The following is a 10236-nucleotide window of genomic DNA, read 5'->3' as shown; positions in this document are numbered from 1 at the left end:
TGTTTGTCTTTGGAGGTGGAGAGTTGGGGGTGCTGATCCTGGGGACCCAGCCCGGGGTGGGGGCAGCCTGGGGACCAGGTGCAGTTTCCCAGAGCCTGTGTGGATGAGGGAGATGATGGGGACACAGAGTCAGCCACCCCGTTAGCTGGGACACATCCCGGCCTCCCCACCTCCCACTGACTCGAGGAAGGAAGGATCTATCAACATTCAGGGAAGAGAGGAAAGAGCCTACTGTGTACCTTCAGGAAGTGTCTCATTAGGTGATGGATTTAATCCTCACAACAGCCAGATGAGGTTGGCCTTGCTATTATTATCTCCAGTTGACAGTTGGGGAAACTGAGGCACAGAGGGGCTAAGTCCAGGATTTGAACCCAGGAGGTCTGAGTGTAGCTGGACAGTCCTTTGCTAGTATCTCCCCTTTGCTGGAATGAGAGGATCCCCATCCACTGGGAATGGCCCCACCCACACCCAGAAAATCACCTCGATCCCTGCTGCCATCCCTCCGAGGACAGGAGTTGGTGTGAAGCCTCTCTGAGCCTCCGTTTTCTCATCTGTGGAATGGGAATCAGAGTTCCTCCCTCCAGGGTCAGAAGGCAGCTAGTTGGCAAGGGGCGCGGATAAGGAGGTGAAGTGTCAGTTTGCTGCCTGCTGCCCCCCCTTTCCAGAGCCAGCCCCCCGTGACTGTCCCTTCACCAAGACTCTTTCTCTCCTCCCTTCTCCAGCACCCACGGCGAGGTCTGACCAATAGCCGCAACCATAGTGGTGCTTTTCCGAGTCTTCCTTGAGCTCCCTGTGTGCCTAACGCAGAGCTGATCTCCTCCCCGGGGCTTTGGAAAATCCGCTCTGAAATGTCTTGTGAGTGATCAATTTACACTTTAAGAGGAAAATGAGTTGAATGGTGGAACTCGAGGCAGGGTTTTGGGGAATGGACAGTGGGAGCTCTGGGAGCCTGGAGCCAGCCTCTGGGCTTGGGGCGAGTATGGCTGAGGCATGCCCGGATAGCGTGCCATCCAGCCCCAGGACCAGCCGCATCTGTGGGGTACCTCCAGGGCGTCCCCCTCCTTGGCCTGCCCTGATGGTCTGATAACACCTAGCCTTGGAGGAGGAGGCAGCCGTAATTACAGGCCTTAGTGGTGGCGGGCAGGCGAGTCATGAGGTGGGGGTGACTCAGACGATTGCTCCATGGGCAGGGTGGAGGCGGCGGCCGCCCATCTGCCCCTCACCCAGCTGGCCTGAGATGGGTCTGGGCACCCAGGGAGCAGCCCGGCCAGGGTCCCACCCTTGGGCCTGTGACCCAGGCCCCTGTGCCACTTGGCATCTGTGAGACTTGGCATTGCATCGGACCTGCGACTGGCTGGGTTTTCCCCTTTCTTAGTCCCAGGCATTGGCTTCTGGGAAGTGGGAATCAGTGCTCAGAGGCACCAATGGGAGGATCATCAGGACTGACGGAGGCTGTCAGTCTCGGGGCAGAGGACCAGGAACCCCAGACCACGGAGGGAGAGAGCCTCGGACATGTGCAGACTTAGAACCAGCAGATGGCAGTTTCTAGAACCAAATATTTTCAGGTTCAAGGATTCAGGGAGTAGCAGATCTGTAGAATCATCAATTTATAAGATCGAGGAACTGGCTGCAATTGGCTCCAGAGAATTCATGTATCCATTGAGTCAGAGATTTTAAAAAATCACAGCAGTTGAAGAGTTCAGGAATAAATTACCTTGGTGTCTTCAACTTGCTCCCACATGGATCAGACAAAAAAGCGCCCCCACCCAAAGCAGAAACATGCATCTTTCTCATTTTACTTAGCTGGAGGGAAAGCCTGCAGAGAGGAGAATTAACAACAAGGCAATCATTGTGCAATGATTTGACTTTCTATGGGCTTAAAATTTGTCAAAATAAAAAGCCAGGAAAAAGTAATAAAGAAAATGAAATGTGGATCAGGCATGGTGGCTCACATAATCCCAGCAATTTGGGAGGCTGAAGTGGGAGGATCACTTGAGCCCAGGAGTTTGAGACCAGCCTTAGCAATATAGTGGGACCCTGTTTCTATGGGGAGAAAAAAGAAAAAGAAAAAGAAATGTGAATATCAACCAGGACATTAAAACTTATGCAACTTGGCAATCTAGAATATTATGACTTTCTGAATCTATACACCTGTTATTCTCTTCATTCACTCATTGTATATTTTATTTACACACTTTTGCAGGGAACCTACATGGTCACAGGAGAAACTGCTCTAAGGCTTCACAAATATTAACTCGTTTAATTCTTTTTTTTTTGAGACGGAGTTTCACTCGTGTTACCCAGGCTGGAGTGCAATGGTGCGATCTTGGCTCGCCGCAACCTCCGCCTCCTGGGTTCAGGCAATTCTCCTGCCTCAGCCTCCTGAGTAGCTGGGATTACAGGCACGCACCCCCATGCCCAGCTAATTTTTTTTTGTATTTTTAGTAGAGACGGGGTTTCACCATGTTTACCAGGATGGTCTCGATCTATTGACCTCGTGATCCACCCGCCTCGGCCTCCCAAAGTGCTGGGATTACAGGCTTGAGCCACCGCGCCCGGCCTAACTCGTTTAATTCTTATGACATTTCTAGGGTCATTAGGAACAGTAACTCATTGAATTCTTACAACTTGAGGTAGGTGCCATTATGATGCACATTTTACAGATAAGGAAACTGAGGCACGGAGAGGTGGAGTAACTTGCTCAAGTGGTGCTCACCGTGTTATTAAGCCTCTACTGTGTACCAGGTGCTGTGTCAGACAGAGCAGTGAACAGGACAGACGCTGTCCACACCCTGGGGGAACTTGGCGGGGGAGACAGATGATAAACAAGGACGACTGCAAGTTCAAAGTGGAAAATCAGCCTGCTGCTTTGATGGAAGGCGGGGGCACGAGGTCCTCGAGATTGAGCGAACAGGTGGGGCTCTTCTGAGAAGGTGGCCTTTGGGCTGAGACCTGAAGGGTGAGGAGGACCCTGGACTTAAGAGACACGACAGTCATTTGCCTGGGCTGTGCCCTCTGCCTTGACTGACCTCCCCCTGCTGGCTTCTCTATGCCAACCTCGCCCTCACTGGTCCAGGTCTGGCTGGGCAGCACCTCCTCTAGAGGTGGGAGGTGAATTGGGGGCTTCTCCAGCCCCAGAGGGAATCTGTCTTCCCCCCAGTCTTTTCTCTCCTCCTGGTTCCCAGAGCAAACCTTAAATAAGGGAAGCCTCTATGTGAATCAGCAGCACACCCTGTGCCAGGCACTGTGCTGGGCTCTCACCCAACCCCGGGTGGGGAGCACAGTTTTCTCTTGGGGAGGAGATGGAGGCTCAGAGAGGTTAAGAGTCTTGCCCAAGGATGCACAGCTAACAAATGTTCAAAGGAAAATCCGCACTCAGGACTACAGGCTGCCTTTTGGTGACTGGTTTACCCTAGGTAACCTGGGGGCTTCTCAAGGGCAGGTATGGGTACTGGAGTCAGCTCTGTCCCAGCATTGCCCAACCCTGGGCCTGGCCTGCATGGAATGATTTTCCCTTCACTAGGCTGACAGCATGAGACATGAAGGTCTAGGCCAGGGCCCTGCGGGCTAGCTCTACCCCAAGGGGAAAGTGGGCATGGGCCTGAGCCCCTGTGCTCCCAGACAGGCGCTGTGTTGGCTCCCACCCTCTGTCTCCCTTCTTCCCTGGCCCAAGCTGGCATGGTGCCTTTCCTAGCTCCCTTAGGCTGCTCTGCTCAGGGCTGAGAGAAATGCAGGGGCGCAGACCCCTACCCCCAATAGACAACAACCTCTGGGGCCACTGAGCAGATGGGGAAACTGAGTCTCAGCTGAATCAGGTCTGACACAGTGGGGGCGGGGTCAGGGTCCAGGAGCCTTATGGGTTCCCAAGCACAGGTGCAGAGGTAGGAGGCATGGGCACATGGAGACACTTGCTGTGCACACGGGGCTGATGTGGGCCTGTGAGGACACGCCATTGATCCAGACGGCACTGGGAACACAGCGGCCCACACATGCCCATGTGAACACATGTGCATAAACTGCCACGAGTGGCTTCCTGATTTAAATCCCACTCTACTTCTTAGCCTTGCTGAGATATGACACCTCCCTGGGCCTCAGTGTTCAGATCTAGGAAATGGGGACATAGATTGAAGCCGGGCTAGGCTGGAGCTTGTGTTAGCTGTCCTGGCCCCTCTTCTACACAGGTCCTGGGAATCCGTCCTGGAGGTCTGAGGACAGGGTTCAGTGCTCTGGTCTTCCCGTGTCGCAGTGGACATTGGGAGCCCCATTGGGGCAAGTGGCCTGTGTCACTCACCCCTGGGCTGGCCCGGACTCTGCTCCCCAAGCTGGTTCCTGGCACTGACTGGCATAAGGCCAGGCTGCCCGGGTACTCAGCTCCCATGCTGGCCACAGGGGCTCCACCAGGCGGTGGGACAGAGAGGTGTCTAGAAAGTTCTGCCTAAGACAAGGGGTGCCTGTGTGCATGAGGGGCAGGCTCCGCTCAGCTCACCTCCCCGTGACTCTCTTACTGGGGATCTTAGTGGGGTGGAAGGAGCCCAATACCAGCGTCCCCAGGCTGGATTCAAGGATAGCTCCATGCTCTGCGGCTCTGAGGCCTGGGAACTTTGGTCTTCTTATGTGCAAAATGAAGAGCATCAAGCCCCCTGCCCCAGGGACGAAACTATAGTATAGTGGCTGGCACACAGTAGGTGCTCAACAAATGCTAGCTGTCTAGCTGCAGACTATGGTCGCAGTTTCTTTCATTCATCCACTCATTTTATCTATTTATTTATTTATTTATTTATTTATTTATTTCAGACAGGGTTTTGCTCTGTCACCTGGGCTGGAGTGTAGTGGCGCCATCATGGCTCATTGCAGCCTTGACCTCCCAGGCTCAAGCAATCCTCCCACCTTAGCCTCCCAAGTAGCTGGGACTATAGGCATGTCCCATCATACCTGGCTAATTTTTCACGTGCAAAATCCTGTCACTACAAAAAATTCTCCTGGGCTCAAGCGATCCACCCTCCTTGGCCTCCCTAAGTGCTGGGATTACAGGCATGAGCTACTGTGCTCAGCCCCGTCATTGATTTAACCTGTGTTTATTGAGACCCTACTATGTGTCAGGCCCTGGGGGTAGTGTTGGGATCCATCACAGAACAAAGCAGACAGAATCCCTGCCTTCCCAGAGCTGACAGTCTAGTGGGAGAGATGGGCCTTGTACAAGTAAACAGCGTCATTTGAGATTGTGGTAAAGAAAATGAAGCAGGGCCGGGCGCGGTGGCTCAAGCCTGTAATCCCAGCACTTTGGGAGGCCGAGGCGGGTGGATCACGAGGTCAAGAGATCGAGACCATCCTGGTCAACAAGGTGAAACCCCGTCTCTACTAAAAATACAAAAATTAGCTGGGCATGATGGTGCATGCCTGTAGTCCCAGCTACTCGGGAGGCTGAGGCCGGAGAATCATTTGAACTTGGGAGGCAGAGGTTGCTGTGAGCCAAGACTGCGCCACCGCACTCCGGCCTGGCAGCAGAGCAAGGCTCAAAAAAAAAAAAAAAAAAAAAAAAAAAAAAAAAAAAAAAAAAAAAAAAAAAAAAACAAAGAAAATGAAGCAGAGAGCTGGCATGTGGGGTGACCAGGGACTTCTTTCAGCAGGACAGCCAGGGAGGGCCTCCGAGAAGCAGCCATGAGCTAAGAGAAGCGTGCTGGGGGTGGAGGAGTGCTAAAGGTAAGGCCCTGAGGTGGGAACTAGCTAGGTGGGTCGAAGGACAGCAGGGAGGCCACTGCGGCTGGGACAGGGGGAGGGAGTGGACCCTGCGGGGCTCTGAAGGCAGGAGCGAGGAATCTGAATTTCATTCCAAGGGTAATTATTATAAACAAAGATCAAAGTTATGAATGACTAAAAGACACAAAATGCAAACTCACTGTGATTCACGTCCAGCCCAGAACTTGGACACTTTAGATTAGGAAACTTACAGAAAAGCACCTGCGCATGCACCTCCTCTGTGGCTAGTTTTGTTTATATTTTGTAGAGATGGGGTCTCACTGTGTTGCCCAGGCTGGTCTTGAACTCCTGGGCTCAAGTGATCCTCCCACTTTAGCCTCAAGTGCTGGGATTACAGATGTGAACCACTGTGCCAGGCTACGGCTTTTGTCTGAAACAGAAATACAAAGGTACCGGGTCTTTGCCATTTGTTGAATGTGAATTCAGAGCGTTAATACACAAACGCGAGTTTGTTAGTTGCAAATGCAGCCACTATCTCTGACTTCAGTGCTGGCTGTGAGAGTGAGGTGAGCTGGGGACGGGCATGATGTCACCAGCCCTGATTTCAACAGCACTATGCCAACTGGGGAAGGCTCAGGAGATCAGCTGGTTCACTCCACTGACTCCCAGATGAGGAAACTGAGGTCCAGACGAGGGGAAGTGAGTGGCCAAAGGTGACACTGTGAGTCAGAGGCAGATGCGAGGCTTGAACCCAGGTCCCCTGACTCCTAACCCAGACTTTCTGAGAAATGGGTGTCTTGCCATGTGCTTCCCCTTTGCCCTTTCCTCCCAGACAGTGTCAGCTGTCCTTGGGGCCAGGAAGGAGACATGGAGGCCTGGGGGTTTTGGTTGGACACTACCATAGCGCCTCCCCTCTGAGGCACCACTGGCCTGTTAAACCGGACGGTGCTTTGAGGTGGAGGCCGCCCTGTGCGAGGCCTTTAGGCCATTTTTCAGACAGGATCGGGACTTGGAGACCAGGGCCCAGGAATGCTTCTTGAGGTGACAGAACTGGAAAAGATGGAGGGAAGAAAGAAATGTAACCCAGATTGAATAATGTCGCCTGATGGTTTAACCCCACAATGGCAATTGCTATGTGTTGATGTAAACAACAGGTGTCTACAGGATGAATTAGCCAAACGACAACTCCGGTGTCAGGCGAACGGGTCCATTGGCTGAAGATACAATTCCACCACAGAACAGGCTTCACAAAGGGCCATGTCCCGTCAGCTCCGCGATGAAACCACCGTGGTCTGGAAACCTGAGATCAGGACTCATAGAATGATCGACGGAATGACAGAGACCAGATTTGGAAGATGTTCCAACCAGGTGTGAAGAAGTCAGTCTGTGAATTATGAGAGTGTGGGTAAAAACACACTCACTAGAAAAAAAAAATCCATTTGTTTAGACTGTATTTTTATTTATTTATCTGTTTGTTTATTTATTTTTATTTTTTTGGGACAGAATCTTGCTCTGTTGCCCAGGCTGTAGTGCAGTGGTGCAATCTCAGCTCACTGCAACTTCTGCCTCCTGGGTACAAGCAATTCTCCTGCCTCAGCCTCTTGAGTAGCTGGACTATAGGTGCAGTGCCACCATGCCTGGCTAAGTTTTGTATTTTTAGTAGAGACGGGGTTTCACCACGTTGGCCAGATTGGTCTCGAACTCCTGACCTCAGGTTATCTATCTGCCTTAGCCTCCTAAAGCCTCACAGGTGTGAGCCACCGCACTTGACCAAGATAGTCTTTATTTATTTCTTTTGAGATGGAGTCTCACCCTGTTGTCCAGGCTGGAGTGCAGGGGCGTGATCTCGGCTCATTGCAACCTCCACCTCTCAAGTTCAAGTGCTTCTCCTGCCTCAGCCTCCCGAATAGCTGGGATTACAGGAGTGAGCCATCACACCCAGCTAATTTTTGTATTGTTAGTAGAGATGGCATCTCACTATGTTGGCCAGGCTGGTCTTGAACTCCTGACTCAAGTGATCCACCTGCCTCGGCCTCCCAAAGTGCTAGGATTACAGGTGTGAGCCACTGCACCTGGCTGATAGACTTTATTCTTAAAAGAAGTTTTAGATGTACAGAAAAATGGAAAAAATTGTACCTTATGACCAGTTTCTCCTATTACTCATATCGCAAATTAATTTGGTACATTCGTTACAATCTTTTAAGTTTTTTGAGACAGGCTCTTCCTCTGTTGCTGAGAGTGGAGTGGTACAATCACAGCCCACTGCAGCCTTGAACTCCTGGGTTCAAGCAATCCTCCCACCTTAGCCTCCCAAGTGGCATGGGCCACTACGCTCAGCTAACTTTTGTAATTTTTTTTTTGTAAAGAGAGGGTTTTGCTATGTTGTCCAGGCTGGTCTTGAATTCCTGGCTTCAAGGGATCACGAGTGCTGGGATTACAGGCATGAGCCACTGTACCCCACTTTTATGTTACAATTAATGCTCCGACATTGATACATTAGCACGAGCTGGGGTCCATAGCTTATTCAGACTGCCTTAATTTTTCCCTAATGTTCTTCTGTCCCCCGATCCCATCCAGGGTATCACATGACATTTAATTGTCACGTTCCTTTAGGCCCTTCTTGTCATAACAATTTCTCAGACTTTCCTTGTTTTTGATGACCTTGACGGTTTTGAGGAGTTCTGGTCAGGGATTTTGTAGGATGCTCCTCTATTGGAATTTGATGTTTTTTGCATAATTACATTAGGGTTGTAGGTTTGGGGGAAGAAGCTCTCAGAGGTAAAATGCCATTTTTATCACAGCATATCAAGGGTACATACTGTCAACATGACTTCAACTGATAACGCTGTCAACTGATAATGCTGACCTTGATCACCTAGCCTGGATGGTGTTTGTCAAGCTTCTCCACCGTCAAGTTGCTCTTTTTTCCTTTTTCCATGCTGCACTGTTTGGAAAAAATCACTGTGGGCAGCCCACGCCTGAGGTGTGGGGCATCGTGCTCCCCTCTTTTCCCATGGAGCATCTATGTAAATTATCTGGAATTTTTCTGCATGAGAGATTTGCCTTTTCATTCCTATTCATTTCATCAATATTTTATTTATATCAGCACAGACTCATGGGTATGTACTTTATACTTTGGGTTATAGTCCAAGGTTGCTTTTCTAATTTTCTTGCTCAGATTGTTCTAACTTTGGCCATTGGGAGCTCTTTCAACTGGCTCTGTGCCCCTTCCACGGACCCCTATTGGGGTGTAGTTTTTTGGTAGTCCTTTTGTATTTTCTGGCACTATATATTTTCTTCTGCTGCCTTAGAATCAAATCAGCCACTCTCTAAGGAGTCCTGGTTCCTTTTATTAGAGAATGGTATTAGAAACCAAGATCTGGATGGCAAGTGTGCTCACAGCTGCCGGGATGTCATTTCTTTTAGGCCTTTTCAGCTGACAGAGCAAAGAAATATATGTGTGTATGCTAACCTGTCTATGTACACATAGTTGTCAATATTTCCATGTGTCACCATCTATATTCCTATTTAGCTAAACATGGGTTCATATTGATGTCTCCAGAATCCATTATACGTAATTTATTTAATTTAAAAAAATTTAATTTTTTTATATATAGCGTCTTGCTTTCTTACCCAGGCTGGAGTGCAGTGGTATGATCATGGCTCACTGCAGCCTCCAGCTCCTAGGCTCAAGTGCTCCTCCCACCTCAGCCTCCTGAATAGCTAGTACTACAGGCAAGCACCACCACATCTGGCTAATTTTTAAATATTTTTGTAGAGATGGAGTCTCCCTATGTTGCCCAGGCTGGTCTCTAACTCCTCACCTCAGGTGATCCTTCTGCCTTGGCCTCCCAAAGTCCTGGGATTACACGTATGAGCCACTATGGCTAGCCTATAATATGATTTGAAATAGTGGTGTGACACAGAATTCATAACCTTATTTATTACTACCTGAATGCTTATCATCTGACAAGTACTTTCTAAGTGCTCGCCACACATTATCTCATTTGGACTGCATGACAGCTCTAGACACTGGTTCTCTGTTCATCCCCACTTTACAGATGAGAAAATGGAGACACAGATAAGTTAAATATCTTGCCCAAAGTTTCTCATCTTGTAAGTGGTGAAGTAGAATTCAAATCCAGTCTCATGTCAAACATTAAAATGTATTTTCATTTTGCATTAAATAGAATTCATATACAGCTAAGAAAAAAAGGTCACCTTATGATTGACGGGCTGATGTAGTATTATAATCACAATATTTCACTTCAATGTTGTGATTGCCCTGGGAGCCAGTAAATTTGTGTTTTAATTCTCAAAGTTTTCTGCCTGAGGCTGTGTTGTTGCGAATGGCCAGTGGATGAAAGAGCTCTTATGCTGTTCCCAGTCTGTCCAGCCCACATGTTGACTCATCCTGAGTCCCTCCTTCTAGCTAGCCCTCATGGGAAATTCACAAGGAAGCAGGGTCTTCTGGGGAAAATGTCCCAGGCAGCTCAGATCCCCGGAGGGTCAATGGGGGAGGGACAGGATGTGGAAGAC

This window comes from Cebus imitator, unplaced genomic scaffold, assembly GCF_001604975.1.
Source record: "Cebus imitator isolate Cc_AM_T3 unplaced genomic scaffold, Cebus_imitator-1.0 Scaffold62, whole genome shotgun sequence".
NCBI lineage: Eukaryota > Metazoa > Chordata > Mammalia > Primates > Cebidae > Cebus > Cebus imitator.
This window is presented reverse-complemented; position numbering follows the sequence as displayed.